Source organism: Sphaeramia orbicularis, chromosome 22 (genome assembly GCF_902148855.1).
Source record: "Sphaeramia orbicularis chromosome 22, fSphaOr1.1, whole genome shotgun sequence".
NCBI lineage: Eukaryota > Metazoa > Chordata > Actinopteri > Kurtiformes > Apogonidae > Sphaeramia > Sphaeramia orbicularis.
Genome location: NC_043978.1, coordinates 50,381,859 through 50,406,680, shown reverse-complemented (window position 1 = coordinate 50,406,680; position 24,822 = coordinate 50,381,859). Strand labels below are relative to the sequence as shown.

General features: G+C 37.6%; 1 protein-coding gene across 4 annotated transcripts in view; it reads left to right on the top strand.

Annotated features, from left to right (window-relative positions):
* Positions 1-24,822, top strand: part of ppp2r3a (protein phosphatase 2, regulatory subunit B'', alpha) — a 123,298-nt gene that overhangs the window by 15,644 nt on the left and 82,832 nt on the right. For 2 of the 4 annotated variants that reach the window (XM_030127327.1, XM_030127328.1), the window contains exon 2: positions 9,437-9,540. The exons of 1 other annotated variant lie outside the window; for it this stretch is intronic. The gene's annotated coding sequence lies outside the window, so the exon portion shown is untranslated. The remainder of the gene's footprint in view (positions 1-9,436; positions 9,541-24,822) is intronic. One more of the 4 variants, XM_030127329.1, reaches the window with a different exon arrangement.

Genomic DNA, 24,822 nt, shown 5'->3' with positions numbered 1-24,822 from the left:
ATATTACATATACACATATACCTGCACACTACACTCGACAAATTAATCTCATCTGTGTTTATAGTTTCAAATTGAGCTAAGAAAGATTGCCAGGCATCACAGAACTTCTGAATTGACCCTTTAACAGTGTAGCGAATCTTTTCCAGTTGGACATAGTACATGACCTCTTTCACCCAGTGACCAGGCACAGGTGGCTTTGGTTCCTTCTATTTTACCAATATCATCCTCCTAGCTATGAGTAGGGATGGGAATTGAGAACCAGTTCTTTTTGAGAACCAGATCCCAGTAGCTTGATTCCTTGGAATCATTTGCCTGCCTGCTTAACGATTCTGCTTATGGAGTCCGCCTTTGTTGCACATGCACGTATGCTGCATTGTTTTGGTCAGAATGTAGCCAACATGGCGTTGAGGTAGAAATGGTCTAAAAAGATGACACCAGGTCCAAACAGATGACACCAGGTCCACTTGTAACACTGTCAAAGCTTCCATGTCTTCAGAAGGGTGGAATCCATCTAATCTGCTCAAACATTTGTCCACAGCATGTGATTCATTTACAGGAATGTCATGTATTTCATACTCTGCTTAGCGGCGCTTGTGAATGTAGTGGCAGAGTGAACACCAGGCCCGGTTCCAGTTTCGGTGCAGGCAACAAACGTCATACCCAAATTTAAGTTTCCGAAGGTAGGGGACAGGAAATGTGGTGCACAACTACGAGAGCCGAGCCGAGTCGATCTGGTTCGACGTAGTGGACATGCGGCAATAGAGGAATTAGTAAAGCATCTTAAGTTTCACTTTCACTGCATGCCCCCCCTCCCGAACCGGGCCCGGCGTCATCTGTTATTATTATTTGTGCGTACTGTATATGTTATATTTTCTGTGCAGAGATGGAAATATAAAAGACAGTTAATGCAAACACACCCGTTTGTACTCTTTTATTCCCTTACCCAATGAGAATCGATAAAGAATCGGATTGATAAGCAAAATCGATAATGGAATCGGAATCATTAAATTCTTAACGATTCCCATTCCTAGCTATGAGAGTACAGAAAGCTGTCATCTTGGCTTATAGTTTAGTCAGGCTGACGTCTCTTGGGGTCACTCCAAACAGGGCCATAAAGGGACATGGCTTTAATGAGGTGTTACAGGATTTAGTCAAATAATCTTCAATTTTGGACATGTCCAGAGCATGTGTCGCAGGTCCTTGTTGACATCTGTCACATGTTGGGTCAAGATCCAGATAGCTTTTTGTTTTTGTTGTTTTTGGTGTCTGATTACAAATTATGCGTTTTTGCATTATTTTACAGTATTGACAAATTACCTCAGCTGTGGTGGCCTGATTTGTCCTGCTGGCACTTTATAATGAATCAAAAACATTTTTACACTCAAACATAACTCTAAAGAATCTGTGTATTAGAGCTAAGAAGGTGGATCCACAGCTGATAGAGTTATGTTAATTCATCATCATTTTTTCTCTAGTAGCAGCAAAACAACACTCTGCCCAAATTTAGATAGTTCATGTGCATGAAACCTGAACATTGCAGTGTGGGTGGATGCCAAAGAATAAACTTACTAGCCTAGCGACATGTGCTAGCAACTTTAATATTACAAACCCACAGGTTAGTGCAACATTCTCTGCAAAATACACTAAACTACAACAGAGTGCAGCTGAGTAGGAAAGTTTTGACTGCTCTGTTATTTATTTTTTTAATGACATAAGCAGTTCCATTCCTCTGAAAAGTAGATTAAGTTGGAGAGATTGCCCAGCTCGTCAGTTTTTTGAATTTCTTTGTAAAACTTTTTTTTTTTTGTCTGACCTGAAACTCAGACCACAAATATACTTAAATAATTCAATTGATCTCATCAACATGCTATCACTGGAGTCTGTAATCTGTGGTTGAGTGCAGGCCTGTTTCTAAAGAAGACAGTGTGCACCTTTGCCCTCTGAGTAAGGCATGTCCTGTCCTGGAACACAGTGAGCTTTATAACAGACAGACTGACTAAATGACAGAGGCAAAGGGCTGCTTTTATTGGTCAGTGCGGGTAGACCATGCGTCTCACTCTCCACCACAGATGGAGAAAAACGGCGGAGGAACAGATGAAATTAGGGGGGAAATGATGAGGGAGAGGGAGCAAGTAGGAGGAGACCTGAAAAAAGGGCAGAGGAGAGAGACGCAGACTGACAGTAATTCAACAAAACTCACAAAGGGAGGCAAGAAGAAAGACTGGGAAGTGGGTGAATTATTTGATCCAAAGTTGGGAATTTGCTCCACCACGGAAATACCTCATCCAGTGCAGAATGAGAAAGAGAGAGGGGGGAGGAGGAGGAGACTATTTCAGGCTCCTGTTTGTTATGCCATCCAGCATCTTGGGGCATAGTGAGGAGGCAAAGGGTAGGGAAGGTTTTAAAGAGCTCTAAGTATATTAACATGTGAGCAGAAGAGGAGGAGGAGGAGGAGGAGGGCAGCGGCAGACTCTCAGGGGAGGAAAGCGACCTGCCTTCCACCAGTGTGCCATCTTTTGTTTTTCTCCTCTCTCCGTTTAATCTAAATCCATTGAAGAAGCTTTATTGGCAAGATAAGATCAGCTCTGACATTGCCAAGGCTTAAGTGTACCTCTCCTTGTTCCTGGTTGAACAGAGGAGGAAGTAGGTTGGTGTCGAGAGATGAGGAATGACAGCCTTTATCTCGGTCAATAAACACAAGCCGAGGGAGTCCCGGCGTTGTTTATACTCTGTCTTCGACTCCCCACTCCCATACATGCACACTTAGAGGACACTGTAACACAATCGTCTGCGCAAACACACACTGTATATATGAAATGCTAGCCTGCAAACACAAAAACAAGGTCAAATGTGCCACATATACACAAACGCACACATACGCACATGCACAGACGCTGTGGTCGGACGAGGCAGCGGTGTGTGTCTGTGTGGTGGAGTGTTGGCTGCCAGTACATGGTGAACCGGTCAGATCCCAGCACACTCAAGCTTCCCTCCTGCCTGCCAGTCTGACCACTAGAGGCTATGTGTGTGTGTGTGTGTTTGAGGCTCTACAGTAGTAGTTGTCAATGCAACTGAATTTGTCATAAACCAGAGATAATTCCTTCCACAATCTCCTTCACCAAGCGGATCTTGTCTATTTATTAAGTTGCTGATTTGACATTAGAAAATATTCCACGACACGCCTTTTTGTGTTTCTCTGGGTTTGTGTTTTTTAGCTTTTTTTTTTTTTTTTTTTTTAACTTTTTATTAGATTTTCTCTTTTTTCAGTACACTACAATGTATACATTCAAGTACAGTTCAGTTAGTTTCTTTTCCCCCTACACAGCTGCAGTTGTATTCTCACAAACCTCCACAAGCAACACAGGATGAAAATTAGAGAAAACAATAACAATTACAGCAAACAAACAATGTTCACTTCTAGGGATGTAATGGTATGAAAATTTCATATCATGGTTATTGTGATCAAAATTATCACGGTCATCATTATTATCATGGTATTGTTGTAATGTGTTCAAAATGTTCAAAAACTACTTATACACACATTGAAATAATGTAACCAAGTTGTATTTTGAAAAAAACAAAAACAAATAGATAACACACACATTGTACTTTCTGTGGCAGAAACATTAAAATATTAACATGTCAACATCAAACATACAAATGTGCAGTAAAGATAGCACCTTATGGCCATAAGAGATATCTGCACCAGGGGTGGAAATTAATAGGATTTTATCAATATTAATGTTATTGTGGATTCTGTTTACCAATCCAATTCCTTATCAAGTCTCCTATTGATTCCTGAGTGTTTTTTTGAGTGGGAAAAAAGGAGTTGGACAGGTCTCTCTGCTGGATGAGGATCTGAAGCAGCGGGGGCGGGGAGTGTTTTGCAGTAGTGCGGACCTGGTCCGTGCATGTGCGCTCGAACGAACCAGGTCTGTGCGCACATAATTGGACGGACCGGGTCCTTGCGGGAGCCCATTGTCCCCAAACTATGGAGCTCTGTCCATGCAGGTGCCTTCCACCATGTTTTCAGAGGCCAAACATTACAAACTACATACGCACACCTGGAGTGCCGCTGCTTGACCAGGAAACGAAGAGCATCACCGTGATTTTCAAAGTGCGGTAATCAAACACGGTTATCATAATAATTAGAATTTAAACGGTAATGCTTACAGTCGGAAATTTTACCGCGGTTCATCATTATACCGGTAATCGTTACATCCCTATTCACTTCCAAAAATAAATAAATAAATAAAGGCTGTAGATATAAATCTTCGTCAGAGGCAGAATGACAACAACTTGATAAACAACATAGAGTGTTGCATCCCCAATAAATATTATTGCAGCAGCAAAGATAACATAGGTTCCCATCTTTTAATAAATATGGTTTTCTGAAGCCTGAGCAGGTATGTAATCTGCTCCATCTGGTAAATATCCCAAACTTTTCTAATCCATGTATTATATGAGGGAGGCTCTGGTTTCATCCAACTGATGGTCATAGACTTAAAGGCAGCGTGTTTGAAGCTTTTTCAGAGGAGACAAATGTTTGTTTGCTTTTTTCGGTTTCTTCCTTCCTTATTGTCAGTGAAGTTAACTAAGATATCTACGTACAGCTTCGGAAATTGTTACTGAATAATAATGATTTTAAGTATTTATGTCAAACAGACTCACTGCACATCAGACTTCAGAAGCCAGATGGACTTATGGTGATTCTGTGTCATTAAATCTTAAACAGCAGGTAAACAGCACATTGCACAAACTCTACAAGTTAATGCACATTAAATCTGATCACTTTAGTGCAGAGACATGCTGAAGCACCGCTACAAATGGACCGAAATTCACAAATTAGCCTCGTAACCTGTGGTAGCAACATTAATACTACAAACCCATGAGGGCCTCTGCCCTTATGGTTAGGGCAACGCGCTCTGTAAAATATTATAATTACAGTAATAAATAGGACTTTTAAAACATATGTCACTGTGCAGGAAAGATTTGACAGCACTGTTATTTTTTTTCATGACACAGTCTGTGCAGTTCCTCTGAAAACTAAACCATATAACAAATGAAAATCAATCATCTTCTAATATCCAGAGATAGTCTAGCCCTATTTTATGGTTTTCTTGTCTGAAAATAAGGAAAAAATCTGGCAAGTCACATGAAATCTTTGCTTTACAAAGTAAATACAGGAATATGTTGTATTTGAATTGAAAAGTTGAATTTTCTCATTGACAAATATCGTATCATTTATGAGCATCTTATGTTAAAAAACAATCTAGAAATGATAAATATTCCAAGAGCAGATAATCAAAAAGTCACAATGAAGGGATTTAGAAAAACACAGTAGATATTTTAATTATTTCCAATTATATGTTCAGTATATATCCCCATGGAGGAGTCTATCTTTCTATCTGTTTCTTTCTTTCTTGTTATTTCTGTTGAATAGTTATTCATGTCTTCACAGAGGCTGGTATAAGTTTGGGCTTGACTCATCTTGTCTGTTCTACAGTTTATCTTCATCTTTGTTCATTGAAACTAGACTGTTTTTATCTAATATTAAATTCAGTGATAGAGAGTTGAGAGGTGGAGCACAAGGACTCTGTAGAACAAACTGGTGTGTATTATTAATACTATTATTGCAGATTAACAAAGAAGGTCTAAGAGGTTAATTTTATGGTCGTAGGATCCAGGGATGAGGCTTTTTGATCACCTGTTGTGTCAAGTTGAGTATTGGTAAAAATCTGATAATGAAGTACATAATCTTAATCAAAGCTGAAGTACTGAGTATGAATACTTCTATGGCACAGACACTTGCTTAGATTTCACTGCAGATGTCAAAAATGTCTGGTACCAACTGATACAAACGAGTAATATATGCCATCATCACCACTGCATGGAGCATGTATGTATAAATAAATATTAAAAATGTTTATTTTTTATGTTGTTAAACTGCTTTGAGTGTAGAAAAATGCAGTTGAACTGATAAATACAAGCATACTGTAATGTCTAATGGGAACTGTTAAAAAACACACACACACACACACACACACACACAAAAACTGTATAGGAACTGTTATTGAAGCCAAAGTATTGATTCCAGTGTTGGAAAATCTTTGGACCATACCCAGCATTAATCATGATGCAGGAAATCATTGTATTGTGATACAGTGCCATACTTTTTAGAGATTTTTGAAAAACTATCATAGTAAACAGAACAAACCAGGAGAAATGCAAAGTCAAATGGCTGAAGATGTGTCATAACACTTTTATTTGTAGTGGTCAGGGTTTTGGCCACAACTCAAAATGCACCGTTGCCTGTCATAAATTTCTGCTATATAAAGTATTACTTTAACATTAACAGTGTTCTTACGGTTGATACAGTATCATAAAACTGACTATGAGGATAGCGAAGTGTGCCAGAGTGTCTGTTAGTTTGGACTCCAAGAAGCAGCTGGTTTAAAGAAGGCTGGGGAAGTCTGGGTGAGAAAAGTAAACAGGCAACGTTGCCCTTGAACAATGCACTGAAACTCTTTAAGCGGCAGCAGCAGTGTACTCAGTGGCTGTGTGAATATGAAGCAAATTAAGTGCTATCAGCGATCCTTTTAAAAAAGTTTGTTTTCCAGCATCAAATCGTTGTGTTAAAACCCCAGGAGTTGTGTGTCTTTCATTCACTTTGATCAGGGAATGATGATTTTCCATGTGTGTGAGCCCTTATAGCGTGCTATTACTTTCTATGATTGTCAGCACTACATCCTTGCAGTTACCATGGTTACAGACACTGCTGGAATCCCACTGTGAGACAGACACGCACAGACACCAGACAGACGAGAGTAACTTCAGCTGGTTGTTAGAGCCGAGTCGTGCTGAGCGCCGAGACCCGACGAGTCCTAAAACAAAGGTCTTTTTCTGTGTTTCTCCTCCTCTGATGTCAGACTTTAGACATCAGAGACATTCCCCTGTCGCCACTGGGTTATAACAAGGCTACAATTTAAATAGAATCTTACAAATCTTGCAAACATTGCCCTGAGTTTAGGGAAATCTAATTAAAGTATTATATGGGTTTAGTGTGATCGATCCTGTGGTTCAGTATCCTTGTCCTCCAGCCCGTAAATGTCTTGGACGTAATAATGTTGCTTGTTGGGTTTGTACGACAGCCTCCAATAAGTTTCACACCTGTTGCTCCTTGCTATGTTTTTTGTGGTAGCTACATGGATATTGACAGAGTTTAGATGTGCATGGCTTTTCTTTGATTTCTAGATTACAGGATGAGATGTAGCATATGCTGATGGTATGAAAGCAGCTGCCCCTTGCGTGTCCTGTCTTTTTTTTTGTCCCCCCTTACATGGAAGTAAATTTGTGTCATCAGATTTTGAATTATAAAAGACATTGAATTTGTAGCACTAAATATTTTTGCACTGAAATTAAGTAACTGAATTGTTTTTTGCACTGAAATTAAGTATCTGAATTTTTTTTGCACTGAAATTAAGTAACTGAATTTTTTTTTTGTACTGAAATTATCTGGTTTTTTTTGCACTGAAATTAAGTATCTGAATTTTTTTTGTACTGAAATTAAGTAGCTGAATTTTTTGCACTGAAATTAAGTATCTGAATTTTTTTTTTTTGCACTGAAATTAAGTATCGGAAATTTTTTTGCACTGAAATTAAGTATCTGAATTTTTTTTGCGCTGAAATTAAGTATCTGAATTTTTTTTTTGCACTGAAATTAAGTATCTGAATTTTTTTTTGCACTGAAATTAAGTATCTGAATTTTTTTTTTTTTTTACTGAAATTAAGTAACTGATTTTTTTTGCACTGAAATTAAGTATCTGAATTTTTTTTGTACTGAAATTAAGTAACTGAATTTTTTTTTGCACTGAAATTAAGTATCTGATTTTTTTTTTTGCACTGAAATTAAGTATCTGAAATTTTTTTTGCACTGAAATTAAGTATCTGAGTTTTTTTGCACTGAAATTAAGTATCTGAATTTTTTTTGCACTTTGAACACAAACTTGATATGGAAAATGGTCCAACAGTGGTGATAAGGTGCCATCTTTAATGCACATTTGTATGTTTGGCATTCACTGTTTTAGACTCATGTTGGTTCAGGTTCCACATTTAGACCAGTATGAGCTAAAATGGATCACAATCAGTCAAATAAGAACAGAATAAACGAGAAATAATGACAAATACAAATGTTTCCTACACCATTACACTAAAAATACACTAAAGTATACAAAAATATGCAAAAATATACTAAAAAAATACTAAACTACCCTAAAAATATGCAAAAATACACTAAAATATACAAAAAATATGGAAAAATACACTAAAAACATACAACAGCATACAATAAATATGCAAAAATACACTAAAGTATCCAACAAAAAAAAATGCAAAAATACACTAAAAACATACTAAAGTTTACTAACAATAATTCTGACTTTTTTCTCGGACTTCTGACTTTAAACTCAGAATTCTGACTTTTTTTCTCATAATAATAAGAAATACACATTGAACCTTAGTTTATTGTATTTTTTTTCCAGTGGCCCTAATCCTCTTCCATACTTTCTGATATTGGGTTTTAAACACGTTTCTTTTTTTTCAAAAATCAAATGCATGGACATTTTTGTAGCTTCATGAAAAAAAATTGATGGCATTATTTTTTTTTCATGTGTAAGGAGGAATAAGAACACTCAAGAAAAAAATCTTTACTAAGGTTCTCATAATTCATGCATGAAAGGGTTAATAGATGAACATTTACATCACTAGTGTCTACTTACAAGCAATGTTTGTGCCATCGTAGATATTTTAGCGCTAATGGTGATCGTTGAAACTTGAATCCAATGATAACAAGTGGTGCCAGGCACAGCAAACCCCACCCCTTGCACGTACTGTAGCTTATTTTGGCATCATTTCAGCTGATGTCACCATGTCTATGCATGTGCTGATGTCAACATAGACAAAGACAGCATTAGACAAAAAAAAGATTTGAAAAAATTTGAACTTTGACTTACTTTTCCCAAAATGTAATCACATCTGTTCTGGGTCACTGGCAATCTATAAACTCAGTTTAGTCTGAATTCAACCAAAAGTTTTGCTGCTAAAGTGTTAAAAAACAAAGAAACAAACTGAACCAAAAACAACTATAGGAGAACAGGGAATATTTTGTGTTTAAACTTTTGAAATGACCAATATTTACATATTCAAATTCAAGATGAGAATGAGGTCATTGAACCTATTTTTTTGTAAAAACACTCCAGAATCATATTCAGTACAGATTTTTAGGATGCTGTGTAACCTTGCTTGAGAGGATTTTAAGAATTGAACACTGGTCAGGTATAATTCTTTGAGTCTGACTTGTCTTACAGCATTTCTTTTGCTTTTTCTCCCACTCTCCTCCCCCATTCTCCTCTCCTTTTCCTTTTTTTTTTCTCTTCAGTATCTCCCTCCTCATCTGTCTTCTCTTCAGACGCAGGCCACCCTGACAACACTCTTCATCTTGTTCTCCCCGTATCTTCTTCCTCTGAGTTCTCATCTGTCCAGGTACAAGCCCCTAAGGGGGATAAACAGTGGAGACATCAGAGTCATGGCTTTTGATCCAGACTCAATGACTGGAGTGTGTATGTGTGTGTGTGTGAAATATCTGTCCATATAAAGTAACACATGCTGCTGCACATGGCTCCATTCAGTGTCACTATTATGTTGCTCTAATGATGGTCTAAGTATCTTTGTACTGTCAGTGTAGGGTTTTCTGCTGTATATTCTGTTGCTGAAGAGTGTACCGAGTGTGTGTCAGTGTCTCTGCCTGGGAGTGCTGAGATGTGGAGGTTTGATATCATTGGCGTTCTTTCATGGGTGAGGTGATTCTCCTGCTATGTGTTTGAACTACGGTGAATCAAAGACAGCTTGTTGTGCTTCTGCAGCTGTGGCTTCATCACCTGCACCACGAATCTACCAAGCCTTTCAATCTCCATTTCTTCCCGTCTTTCCTTTCTTTACTCCATTTTTTTTGCTCTTTGTAGTTTTTGTATTCATTGTTTTGGTCTTTTCATTTGTCCAGAACTGCACTATAAGGGCTTTTTTTTTTTTTTTAAGAGTCTGTCACAATTCCTACTGCAGTGTTTCCTGCCTGTTAGCAACACTAGCTGTTCATTAGAGATGGGAGAAAAATGTTGATGCAGGAATACTGTATTAGTTTCTCCTGTGATACATTATTAATATACCGATGCCAAGTATCAATATTGTTTTTAAAACCCATTACACATGTGGATATGGAAGTTGCAAACAGCACTGGCAGTGTTTACATAAAAATACATTAACCCATAAAGACACAAGGGTATTTTTGCGGCAGTTCTCAAATGAATTTTTCTTTCTGTTTAAACTTTCTTAAGTAATTTATCACTATTTATTATAATATGATTCTCTGTATTTTGCATTTTTCACTGTATCATCATGTATTTTCCTATATTTAATTTCCTACATTACATTTTGATGTTCATGAAAACTAAATTCATAGGTCAAAACAGAACAACGACGTATCAAGACAGAGAAAACTGAAGAAAAAGGGACTGTTTCAGCAAAGATATCAATAACTGAATGTAAAACTAAGTGTCTCCATCCACTGTCATTGATCCAACTCAATGGCTTTTACAGGTGAATAGTGCTGCAAAAACCAATCGATTAAATCTAGGGATGCACTGATACTACTTTTTCCAGACCAAGTACGAGTATGAATACTTACATTTAAGTACTTGCCGATACCGAGTACTGATACGAGTACTGAATAATCCCATTCCAGTTGTTAGTTTCTTTTGTAAATGTGCTTTATTGTCATTGTCATTAGTCTGACTGGAACAAAGTGCTGCCACTGACATTTAATGTGTTAGAATGAGCGTTTCTTAATTAATCCACCAGGGGGCGCCGCTCTGAATTAACCATACTGGACAAATACCACGAAGAAGAGTAAAGTTTGTAGAGAAGAAGAAGAAAGTCAGTAATAACAAACATGGAGACAACCGAAGTAACACTAATGTGATACTAATATTGTAGTGTTTTCGTTATTAAGGTTGAAAAGCGAAGCTTTAGCAGGTAGAGAGAAGACAGATGTGCGATAAGTTTCATTTTCACTTCCGCTGGTGGCAGTCTGCACTGCTCCGCACCCCCAGCCCAGCCCTGGTTCCTCCACAGTTCCGCTGGTATTCTCTGTCTGGGTACTCATCCTGGAAAACGGATGGAATGTCCGCAGAGGACAGACAGAACGCTGCGTCCGTATCTGTCTGTGTCTTTAACGTTACTTGCAGTCAGCGTTACTTTTATCACCGTCATTTATTTTGAAAAATCTCCACACTCTTCAAACTCCCCACACATTATTCCTCCTCCGTGTACCTTCTGCACTGAACTGTGAATGTCACGCGGCCGTAAGTGGTATCGGTGCAGTTGTATTGGGTTACTTTTACAAGTCCGAATACGAGTACACACACTGAGAATCAGAGCCGATGCCCGATACTGGTATCAGATCGGTGCATACCTAATTAAATCGATCCAAATCGATTCTTAAAAGAGTCGGCAACGAATTCGGTAGTTGGAATTGGGTCTTGAGCACGTTAGTATTGAGGCATGCCCACTCGCTGTGTAGTGGAACAGAGGAAAACACAGAGCAGCATGGCTGAGGCTTCAGATGCCAGGCCAGATTTTCAAAGCTAGGTTTACATTATGTTCCTGGTGGCGATAGCCCCGTTTGACCCCAATGTAGTGCACCGTTTATGTAACAAAACTTGAATATGGAGAAAAAAAATGACCAAAATCCCACAGCGCACTATGTTTTGGGCAAACGGGGCTGCCGTGGCCACCAGGAACATAATGTAAACCTAGCTTTAGATAGCCTACATGTTGTGATTACTTTAGCCCACTAGATACATAGACACTATCGTTGTAATTATAACATTTTCATCCATATCAATTTATCAGGCAACCAGACTAACGTTACCAATTGTTGACTGGAACTAATACTTACAATGCTAGTTTGATAGCATATAACTGGAGCTGGTTGAAGACTATAGCTTGCTAGTCTCTAGCCATAACAAGTCTAGGTAGCGGGCTAGTGCTCGCTAATTATAGTTGAAGCCATGGCGGGGATGTAATCATTATTGACTTGTCTGCAGCCTTTATTGCTTTGGGTTAAATACTGATCTTTGAGAATGGGGTCTTTTGTGTTAAATAGATTCGTTATCGTACCTTAATGGATGTTTCTGTATCCGGCGTGTGTGTGTCCGATCGATGTCCCGATGTTGCAGCACGGGAGAGCGTACGGGTGCAATGCCACTGTTGCACCACGGAAGGGTGCTATCGTACAATGGCACCATGCGTACAATGCCGCTAGTTAAAATAATCTACAGATTAAGTGATTATTAAAATTATCGTTAGTTGCAGCCCTACTGGTGAATCAATGTTGTGGAAGGTGACAGTGTTTCCACGTTCACTACGGAGCCTCTGAACGTCCAAATTGGTTCATATCTAAAGACCATGAAAAAATGACAAACTGCATTTTACACCAGTTATTTACATGTATTGATAGGATTAGTGGATCAACAGGCGTTAAATATTTTAGATCAGTAGATGACTTTGGTCACTGGTGGATGTTTGAGTTGAAAAAAGAGAACTTTTAAAATGTCCCAAGGCTGCATCAGATGTGGCTGTAGTAAAATAAGTAGGCTAGTAGTAGAAGTTTTTGTCATTTGTTGCATTCTCTTTTCCATCGGTGATGTGATGTTTTTTTAGACAAATGAGACATATTAGTTGATGTCCTCATCAATCTACATTGCCTGTTACTACTTTCAGACTTGTTTTGTGTTTTGTGGGAGTATGCGTGAGGGAAAACAGTTCAATTAGTTTAATGTTTCCATCTCTGTTATACACATTAATGTCAGATGTGTGAGATTTAGGGGGAATAAGAAGCATCTTATTGCAGAAATAGAATTTAATATCCCTTGGTTTGTTTTCATCAGTGTATAATGGAATGAAAATGAGAATAGTTCTGTTTTCATTACGTTAGAATGAGCTGTTTATGTCCTCAGAGGAAGTGGGTCAGTGTTGACAGAGTTCACCATGTTTTACTGCCGTGTTTCCGTTAGTCAGACATACTCCTCTCCTTTTTTAAAAAAATTAATTAATTAATCATTTTATAGTAGATGGCATCCAGCGGTAGGGTTCATCAATATGTCTGAGTGTGGACCCCTTAATGGACAAGCCCAGAAAACCTAAATAAATAAATAACACAGTCTAGTGTGGGACTTCCTTTTCAGAATAAAACATTTGTGAGCAGGTTTTCCAAGTGTTGCCATTCTCTGTTCTCTTCTCGTTTCATCACAGTTGTCAAATTCTGTGAAACTTGACACCGATGCACTGAATAAACACAATTCTTGCCTTTAGCTTTTTTATTTGGAATATTATAGATGATGTCTTGCAATTTATCAAGACATGAAACTGTTGTTATTGAGGTCAAAATAGCAACATATTGGCACTTCATCATATTGTGAGTTACTCTGTGGCTAAATGCACACTTACATGAAGAAGAGCTTTCCTGTAGAGAATACAGTGAGTAGATGATAATTAAAATGCCTGTAATTCCGTATGTGTGTTGAAATAACAGCTTATAGTCGAGGCTGGTGTCTTGTTTTTAGCCACAAGAAGCAAAAAAAAGAAAAAAGAGTGTGCATGTTTCAATGCAACACAGTATACAAACTAAAACAGAGTCAGCAGCAAAGTCAGTTTACAGTGGCTCCTATATGTAAACAATGCAAGTTTTGCATTTTAAAGTATTTATGTGGATGTAGTCTCCGATCTCCGCCCCTGCTGTTCATCATTCCGCTAGGTTTGCCGGAGTTTTGACCTCTTGCGGATGTTTTACTTTTTACTCACACATCCATGGGAATCCAGTAAAAATAAATGGGCGAGTTATGTTTAGAAGTCAGATGCCCTCACAGTGAGTGTAAAATGGCAACGATACAAGGTAAAATTAGCTACAATTAAAATAATAACACAATCCCATACCTTGGTTGTCCCAATGTGTACATTCTGATTGCGTCCTGATTAAAGAGTAAGTTTTAAAGCATTCATCTTCACTACACGGAGACAGGCCAACGACATGTTGACTACGTTGATGTGGCCCGTGCGTGTAATGACTCTGTAATTTCGTCATAGTAACGTTGTGATTAAGCAGTGATTTACTGGTTTATTTGTAGCAACACTGTATGGAGCCTTCACAATAGAAACCAACACAATCCAGTGACAGGCTGCGTAGGCCGAGTGCTCATGGGAACCAGAGTGGCTTTTAGTGTGTGGGTCCTCGGGGACGGCTGGCTGGGACTGTGTTGTTGTTGATAACGGCACTCCCACAGAGCTGAGGCCAAAACATACAACACACACACACACACACACACACACACACACACACACACACACACACGCACACACACACACATACAGATAAACAGATACACTACTCTAGGAAAAATCACATATCATAATCAGCTGGTGAAAATCTGCTGTTATATCAAAATAGCTCTGTGTATTCTGTCGTGGAAACTTCCACTCACATGTTCTCACTAAAGTTTTACATTCCCATGCCCTGAGAAACTGTCACTGTATGAACACACACATGTAAATGCATCCAAACACACAAGCTGAAGTTCACAGATGTGGATCTGTGCCAAGACACACACAACTTACTGTAAGCCGTAGCCCTTTCCTCCTCTGTCATCGCTCCATCATCATCATCATCTGTGTTCTCCATCTCAAGAATAGTTTGGTAATTTGTTTTTTAGTAACCCTTATTTTTCTCCTTCCTCTTCTGGACTCTTCTGTCTCTCTGGTGCCGTTAACAGTGAGTGCATCCCATGTTTCGTAAGAGTCACACTTCTGCCACTACTAATTCAACAATATGCGACATAACACACCGATTCCATGTTTTATACTGTATTTGTACATAAGGAAGGTTACGTTTAGGTCAGAGAGTATGAAAAACAACACCAAACCCTCTATGCATCAAGTTTTGTTTCTTTTGTTCAGATCTGTTTTACCAGACGATAAATTTAATGCAGTGTAATATCTAATGCTAAAGGTCAAAATGATAAATAAAGATGTAGTTCGATGTGATGGAATAATGTAGGAGTTGTTGTTTTCAACACCATTGCAGATGAGAATGTGTCAGGCAGAGATTATTTTTACAGTATTTAAGTTCCATATAGTTTACATTCAGTGGCGGTTGTTCATGTTATGATAAGGTCAGGGGGATAAAATGACAATAATTATTACTGTAAAAGTAGTTTTTTAACATTACAGTGTACTGTTTCACATTACACATACAACGCAATATCTCATTGATGACGACAAATTTTTTAACAAATGTCTGCTCAAACATGAATGATTTTGATGGCCAAAGGTCAAAGGTCATGGTGACTTCATAGGACACACCACTGCTAGTACCTGAGAGAAATACATGGACATTATGATGCAAGGACAGTGAACACATTGGATTGAACATTCTATATTATATTATATTATGATAATTATTATTATTGTTGCTATAATACATTTTTGTCTCTAGGGTTTATTTTGTAAAATAAAATTGTGCCATGAAACAACAGGTTTCAGCATTTTGTTGATTTATTAAATGTAACTTTTTGAAATTAGAATTTTACGTATTCTTACGTTGAAAAACATTTTAAAAAAAAAAATCATATTACATAACTGTTGTGCTTCTAGATTTCTGACAGTTCTGCCACTTTACAAAGACAAATGGCTGTCTAGTTTTATCTGTTTTCACTCAAACTGTCCAAAATCAGCTTTTAAATTGGAAAATAATAATGATTTCACATTTATGATGACAGTTTTGGCCATATCCTGCGCCCTAAAGCCATTTCTTTGCACTGAAATATTCTCAATTAGTGTTCATGATGTGTCATTAACTGATTTATCTGTTCATGTAAATATTGTAATGCAAGTACACAAGTCAACATAAGAGATAAGTTGGGTCACTTTTACATAATGGACAGATGTTACGCCATGCAGTTTTAAATATTTTTAGATTTTGAGCTACTTGTCTCGTATAATGAGACTTTTGTCTCATTTTGACTGTGGAAAACATTATTTGTAAGGAAACATGTTTCATCATTTACAAGTGAAACAGTGTAACTGCATTGTTTGTGTCTCAGTTCCAGTGGAAAATGATATGAGGGCTGAAAACAGCACATTTTCTGGCATGCATTGGTATAGAAGGTGAAAGGAGGTGAGGACAGGAGTTGAGTGGTGAGATTCCCCCTCAGGCAAGGCAGGCGGTAGAGAGTGAGAGACTGTGACAGTGAGGAGGTATCTTAAGTATCCATCATTTAGGCTGAATCAGGGAAACGCAGGCAACTCTACCCCCAGGCGCCAGGACTTATATATAGGCCCAACACCTCATGACGCCAGTGTTGCCCTCTGGAAGCCCTTCTCCTTTTTGTATGGACCAAACATACATCTGAAGCGTATTAATCAAACTCTAAAGCACACTGAGCATGTAGGTCTGAGTCCTGAAATCTAAAGAGAGTCCATGGTCTAAACACAGACGACTGTTTGACAAATGATGACAAACGTTTACTGTTTTCTGCCTTTTTCTGTCTGCTTCTGTTTCATTCATGTGGATGTATTACTGCTGTTGTTGGCCATGAAGACTTATGTGTTTCTGAGCGATGTTAGGGTATGTGAGTAGCTGCAGTATAAGGAAAGGTGTTTTGATTTAAGTCTGCGAGTTTTCTTTTTTTTTTCCCCCCTCGTCAAAATGTCAGTCTGTTTCTTTGCTCCGTCTTTCTAAGCATGATGGACTTGTACAATTCCTCTTTTTTAAAGTCAGAATATCTTCTCTGCTTAAACCTAGAGCCTTAATCCCAAACAGTGCAGGGTGTCACTGGGAAAATGTGAGTGGAAAAGATCGGGGAGCTTTTAAAGATTTGAATGAATGACTGATGGTTTTGAAATGAGCGAGTTATTTCCCAAAAGATGATAAAATCTCCAGACTTAAAGTTGACACAAAGGCCCAGGGCTTTTTGAATAGATCATTAGAAGTCAAAGCTCTACTCTCTTGACTTCATAATGAGACTTTTCGGGAAGCTGTTCTTTAGTCGCAGACTGAGAGGTGGAGACGGGGCGCGGATCGAAGCCAGTTTCTCAGAGGTTTACTAACTCCTGACTTCAAAGGCCAAAACAGTCACACTGTCACTGCTGTAGCAGCCAAATCCCACAGGATCAGAAGTGTGTGCATTCCAGTGGTGGGAAATGACACCTCAATACTATCTCTGTGGAAGGCCCTCTTTAGCCGACTGGCCTGAATACAATCAAGTATGTTTCTGCAAATGGTGGCAGCGTGAGCTTAGAAGAGATAAAAGATCATGCAGAATGATTATTGATTCAAAGAAGATGCAGAATGACTGTAAGTAAAACAAAGCCATCTGCTACGAGGATTCATTTGTTAGTAGGGCTTAGGGATGTAACGATTACCAGTATAATGATAAACCACGATAAAATTCCCGAAGGTTAGTATTACCGCTTAAATTCTAATTATCATGATAACCGTGTTTGATTACTGCACTTTGAACACTAACTTGATATGGAAAATGGTCCAACAATGGCAATAAGGTGCCATCTTTAATGCACATTTGTATGTTTGGCATTCACTGTTTTAGACTCATGTTCGTTCAGGTTCAACATTTAGACCAGTATGAGCTAAAGTGGATCAGAATCAGTCAAATAAGAACAGAATAAACTAGAAATAATGACAAATACAAACGTTTCTCACACCATTACACTAAAAATACACTAAAGTATACAAAAATATGCAAAAATACACTAAAAATATACTAAATTACACTAAAAATATGCAAAAATACACCAAAATATACAAAAAATTAGGAAAAACACACTAAAAACATACAAAAGTATACAATAAATATGCAAAAATACACTAAAGTATACAAAAAATATGCAAAAATACACTAAAAATGTACTAAAGTATACTAAAAATAAGCAAAAATACACTAAAGTATATTAAAAATATGCAAAAATACACTGAAAACATACTAAAGTAGACAAAAGATGTGCAAAAAATACACATAAATACATATCTTTAATGCATATTTGTATTTTTGATGTTTACATGTTAATATTTGAATATTTCTGCAACAGAAAGTACATTGTGCCTATTATTTTATTTGTTTATGTTTTTTTTTTTGTCAAATTATTTCAGTGTTTGATTTATCATGATATATCATGATACTGTTAAAAAGGCAATTTTTTTGTTTGTTTCTTTGCTTTTTTAAATGATCATTTCCTGGAAGGACTGAATTACACCAGAAATATGTACAAATACTAAACACATTTAATTTCAGAACAGGATCTAATGCTATATCACAAATTTTTTCTAATTCTCCTAGTTTCCAAAGGAACTACCTACCATCTGCCTCTCAGACGGTAAAAAGTGCTTTTAGGATGCATAAAATAACCCTTATTTAATAAAACAGTGTTAAATAATAATAAATAAGATATAAACAATAAAGAAAACCAAAAAACAAAAATGAACCTCCGCCATATCTGCATTTGAATAAATACTTAAAAATATCAATACAGTACTTTTTAATATCGATACAGTATTGTGAAATGAAATATCGCAATATATTGCAGAACTGATATTTTCTAACACCCCTATTTGTTAGCGGAAAGAGATGAAAACAAGACAAATGCAACTTACACTGCATTGGAAAAGAACTGACTATAGACATGAGAGATACGGCTAAAATGTTGTAGTGGTAAAAATGAACCCATTAGTCAAGATCAATAATTGTCATGATAAATGTTTGATCAGTAGAGACATGATGAAAGTGACATAAAACATACAACTAGGTTAAAATGACATGAAATATGCAACTATACAAAAACAATGTAAGTTGGCCAAAGTGATGTAAAAGACAGCAAGATGTAAACAACATGAAAAATGGAAGATGACATGACAAAATGAGGTTTCTCTTTTCCCACTGGGTTTTTTGAGTTTTTCCTTGCCGAGAAGGAGGGTCTAAGGATGGGGGATGCCCGGGGCATTAATCCATTTCCTTCATCAACTGTTTATTTGATCATATCTAACTAATTCTGTAAAGCCCTGTGAGACAACTTTGTTATAATATAGGGCTGTACAAATAAAATTGAATCGAAAACTGTAAAGTTGCACATTTTACTCTGACTTAGTCCCTATTTGTGCTCATTTTGTTTTTGCACAGCGCTTAATGATACTTATTTCAGTATTAAATTGTATTACGATAAATATCATCATTGTTTTGTCATCCAGTCCTGTCTGAAAACATCAGCCCAATTAACACTTTTTATATTTGACTAGGGCTGTGTATTGGCAAGAATCTGACTATACGATACAAATCATAATACTAGGATCACGATACGATGTATCACGATATATCATGATACTGTTAAAAGATGATTGTTTTTGTTTGCTTCTTTTTTTTTTAAATGATTACTTCCTTGAATAATTAAATTACACCAGAAATATGCACAAATACTAAACACATTTTTATTTGATCAGAACAGGATCTAATGCTATATCACAAAATTTTCCTGTGTGAAAACTTAAATTATTTTTTTTTACAGACATGACAGTTTAAGATCCTGTTCAAATGTTCATATTCTATTAGTTCAGAACTAACATCAGAACATTATTTTTGTGCAATCCAACAAAGGAACTAATATTATTTAATGAAAGAGTGTTAAATAATAAGAAATAAAATATAAGCAAAAATCAACCTCCACAATATCTGCATTTGAATAAATACCTAAAAATATCGATACAGTACTTTTTAATAAACGTCTTTGAGTACTTAGAAAAGCGCTATATAAAACCGATGTATTATTATTATTATTATTATTATTATTGTTATTGTTATTAATATCGATACAGTATTGTGAAATGAAATATCGCGACATATTGCAGAACTGATATTTTCTTACACCCCTATATTTGACTTAAAAATTGAGATTCTCAACTGTAAACCTGTGACGGTAAAACCTCTTTCCAAATGCATTGAAGGTTTGCACACTCTTTTCAGCACTGCCCAGCCTGGGGTTCAGTAAATATTGGCAGTTTTGATATGTGAACTTCTCTGTGTAGGAGGTACAGGCCTTTCTGTCAAAGAACTGGACACGTGTAGGTGTGAGAGGACGTCATGTCTCCACTGCAGCTTTAAGCCAGATCCAAGAAACTTCTCTAAGAGTTGAACATGATTCCAAGAGGTGTGATGATGTGCTGCTAAAGGTACAATATGTGTGAATGGATCATAAGATACCCTGAAAAATGAACATCCTCTTTCAGTGGTTAACCCTTTCTACTTTCACTCCCTATTAAGTGCTTTAGTGTCTTTCTTCTGCTCTTCTATAACAGCAAAAATGTGCAACACTGCCTCCCACTAACTTAGAAATGGAGTCAACGAATGTCAACAACTGACTCCCAGCACAACACGGACTCTAACACAAACTTTATGTAAGCACATGAAAAAGATGCTCCTTATGGTACCGTTAAAAATTTAATTTCAAGAAAACATCCCTGTAACTTTCTGCTGTACTACCTACTATCAATACTGCTGTCACCATCTAATGTGGAAGATTTGTTTCTATCTCTCAAAAACAATTAGATGTCTGTCTAAGGCAGGGGCGTCAAACATACGGCTTGCGGGCCAAAACCAGCCTGCCAAAGGGTCCAATGCGGCCTGTGTGATAAATTTATGAAATGCAAAAATTACACTGAAGATATTGACAGTCAAGGCAAGGGTGACAAAATCACAAAACCACACGCAGACCAATATGATCACAAGTGGGTCGGACCAGTAAAATACTACTATAATAACCTATAAATAATGATAACTTCAAATTATCTGTGTTTTTGTCTAAAAAAGTTAAATTACATGACGATGACGACGGCGTTTAAAAACAATCTTTTCACAAAAAATGTGAATAACCTGAACAAATGTGAACAACATGAAATGTCTTAAGAGAAATGAAATGCAATTTTAACAATATTATGCCTGTTATTATGCTAAATGTTTTGTGTCTGTAAATCCACTGTAAGTTGTAATGCATATGTGTTATATATATGCATATGTGAATATTGTTAAAATTGCACTTGATTTTCTCAAGAAATTTCAGGTCGTTTATGGTTGTTCATCTTATTCACATTTTTTTAAGGATACTTTGTAGATGTAAACCTTTTGATAATGTAATGTTACTTTTTTCATTGTTATTATTTTACTGGTCCAGCCTGCTTACATATTGGGCTGCATGTGGCCTCTGAACTAAAAGGAGTTAGACACCCCTGATCTAAGGCAGTGTTTCCCAATCTTTTTGAGCCACGGCACATATTTTATAGCAGAAAAATCACAAAGCACACCACCAAACAAAAATGTCACAAAAAAGATATTGATTGAAATATAATGCAAATCTAGTCTCCATTTACTTACTCAGTGTGAAACCTGGGCCTGTTTAGTTGAACACAAAGCTGATATTCTTGCAGGAATTGAAGAAGGACACACACGAAGATCTTCCTCAACAGCTCTGAGTCTCTCTTTTTTCGTTTTTATAGCAGTCATGCTTGAAAAGTCCACCTCACATAGATGGAGAAAGGGAACAGAAGTGAAATAGCTTTGTTTGCCAGAAGGGGTTTAATAGTATGATGAAGCCCCCCGCAAACCTCATCCGCGAGCCCGTGGGTAACCCGCTGATCCACGCATCACTAGGGAGGGGGAGCTTTATCAACAGAACGCACCGTATCGGGGCCAGTTCACTTTCACTTTGCAAAGGGAAACAGGAGACGGTTGTTGTAGAGAGGATCAGTGGCACATGCAGTCATATGTACCTACATCACACCGTTCGTTTAGAGTACCACTCAGGTGATACTGGGTAATCTTCCATGGCACACCTAATGATTTGTCATGGCACACTTATAGGGCTGGGTATCATGGCCAATTTCCATAATCAATTCAATTTCGATTCATAAGGTTCTGAATCGATTAATCACGATTCGATTCGGTTCGATCCAATATCGATTCGATTCAGTATTAATTGATTGATTCAGATTAATTTTGTGATACCAAAGTACTATTTTGAGTTGTAACCTGATTATTTGAGTACTGCAGTCATGCAACACATCAATACTGGTATCAGTATTGATAATAGAAAGGAAATAAATCTGAAATTTCAGCAGGAAGTAGCTGAATCTGCTCTGAAATAATGAACAGGACAGAAACATTCCCATGTTTCTACAGTGGCTCAGAACGGACTTCTCTGTCATCTTTATTATGTTTTATGGCTGGAAGCTTCTCCTCGGGGGGGGTTAGGGTTAGGGTTAGGATTGGTTAGGATTAGGGTTAGGGGTTAGGGTTGGGGTTAGGGTTGTTGGTTGGGGAGTGGGGGGGTAGTGTAGTGGTCGGACATTGCCACTGTACTGTTCCTCTAACTCCATACTCAGCCATAGGTGCTCGTATGGATCCAAGTTATCATTTCAAGAATGACCGGCTTCCACGACTCATTTCGGAGAACCTCTGGGCAGCCAGTTTCTTCACACTGCGGGTTTGAGTTTGAGGCCGGGAGGATGTCCACTGGGTTTTCCCCACCTTTCCTCCGCGTCTTTTCCACACCAGAGCCGTCCTGAACGAGACCCCAGGGGTTCGCAAGACGGAGCCGGTCGTGCTTCTGTGTACTCCCAGTCCTGCTCTGAAAAATCAATCTCATCCATTGTTAATCGATTATGCAAAATTAAAACGAAATCGATCTAAGATCTATTAAATCGATATTTTTACCCAGCCCTACACACTTATGTGCCACGGCACAGTGGTTGGGAAACACTGATCTAAGGGATATAAAGTGCAGCTTAAGAGTGAAGCCAGTACAGAAGTATGTTAAAGTTGTAATGCTAAAGGCTCCCATAAATTTAAATGATAAGTGGACTGCACTTATATAGCACATTTTATACACCTTCATGGTGCCCAAAGCGCTTTACAAGGCCTCACATTCACCCATTCACACGCACACTCATACACCAGTAGGCGGCACTTCGACATGTGGACCATCGGAGCCAGGATTCAAACACCCAGCCCTTTGGCCATTGGACGACCCACTCTACCAACTGAGCCACAGCCGCCTTTACATTCAACTTCTCTCTAAAAGTAGTGATTCAACTGTTTTTCCATGCATTTTTTTTTTGTTATTGTGGTCTTATTTGGACCCTGAAGTAAGTTTTCTGGTGGTCCATCTTTAAATTATGGCTCTGTTAATAACATTTAAGGCTCCAAAAACTCAAAGTGGTGACAGCCAAACAGCAAACTCCAGTCCAAAAATCAGGGGGTGACATCTGAGTGGCTTCATCTACTCATTATATACAGTCTATGTCTTCTGTCCTTTGTCCATCCAGTCATAACATAGTATATTTTCTAAACCAGATATCGTACCACATGTCATAGAAAATCAACAGACGGCTAACGTATTTCCATTGCAGTTTTCGAGTCGCTGATTTATCGATTCATCTCAAAAACCACCTCATGCGAGCATATGAATTCTGTCTTCACTTTGCAGTCACTGCATACTGTTTATTTTTGCATAGGCTTTTGTGTAACAGCATACAGATGTGAGACATGGTGGACATTTAAGACTTGGCAGTATAGCGACAGGATGACTGTGTCTGCCGGCTCGGAGCTCAGTAACACTGCCTGGAAAATTTTAAATCATTGCGCTCACTGCTGCCTGCTCATGTTATACGGCAACACACAGAGTCAGATTTACATTTACAATACTTACAGGCAGCTAATGTTAAAAGAAAGAAACCCACATGCTTACTTGACATGTAACGTTTACTGCTGTCTCAACTTTTATGGGAATACACAGACACACACTCAGGTTGTGAGGAATGAGCTGTGACACATCCCAGCGGTATACAGCCTGCAGTCATACCAAATGCATGAGGGATTTAAAACACGCTAAAAAAATGGACTTGACTGAGCTGCCTGTACGTGGTATGTGCATGAGCCTTTTACAGTAAGAGTGTGTTCTGTGTGTTTTAGAGCTCGGCAGTATGGCTAAAAATGTACCCATGAGGAAAATATTTATTCGTCAATATTGGGAACAGGCGTGATAATTATTATGGAGGATTATTTATTTATGTCAGCCTCATTTTTTAGCCTTGAGAGCGTTAAAGAAGCCAGATGGTTGTTTGTCGGTTTATATTATTAATTAAACATGAGACAAGATGGAGATGATGCAAGTTACAAGATTAAAAACAACAAAAAAGATGCAACGACATACTTAGAATGTCAGAAACATAAAAGGCACATCAAGACGAAAAACTTTGTCGATTTTACAAGATGAAATAATGTAAGAATTCAATAGGATGTAAGTGATATACAGTATATAAGACACAAGATGAAAACGATATGAAGCTCGCAACCAGATGAAAATTAGCTAAAAGATGCAACAAAGTGAATATAGTGTAAAAGACACAACAAGGCGTGTATTGTGTAGTACATGGAGTACAAATTCCTGTACTATTTTTTATTTTTTTTGTATTGATAGTTTCTTTCCTGCTACTTTTTTGTTATACTTGAATGGAGCAACTGTAACATACAATAATGTCTCTCTGGGATTAATAAAGTATTCTGATTCTGTAATGATCTAAGACATAAGATGAAAGTTACATGATTTGCATAAGATGAAAACAACGTAAGAACTCAGCAAGATGAAAATGACAAATAC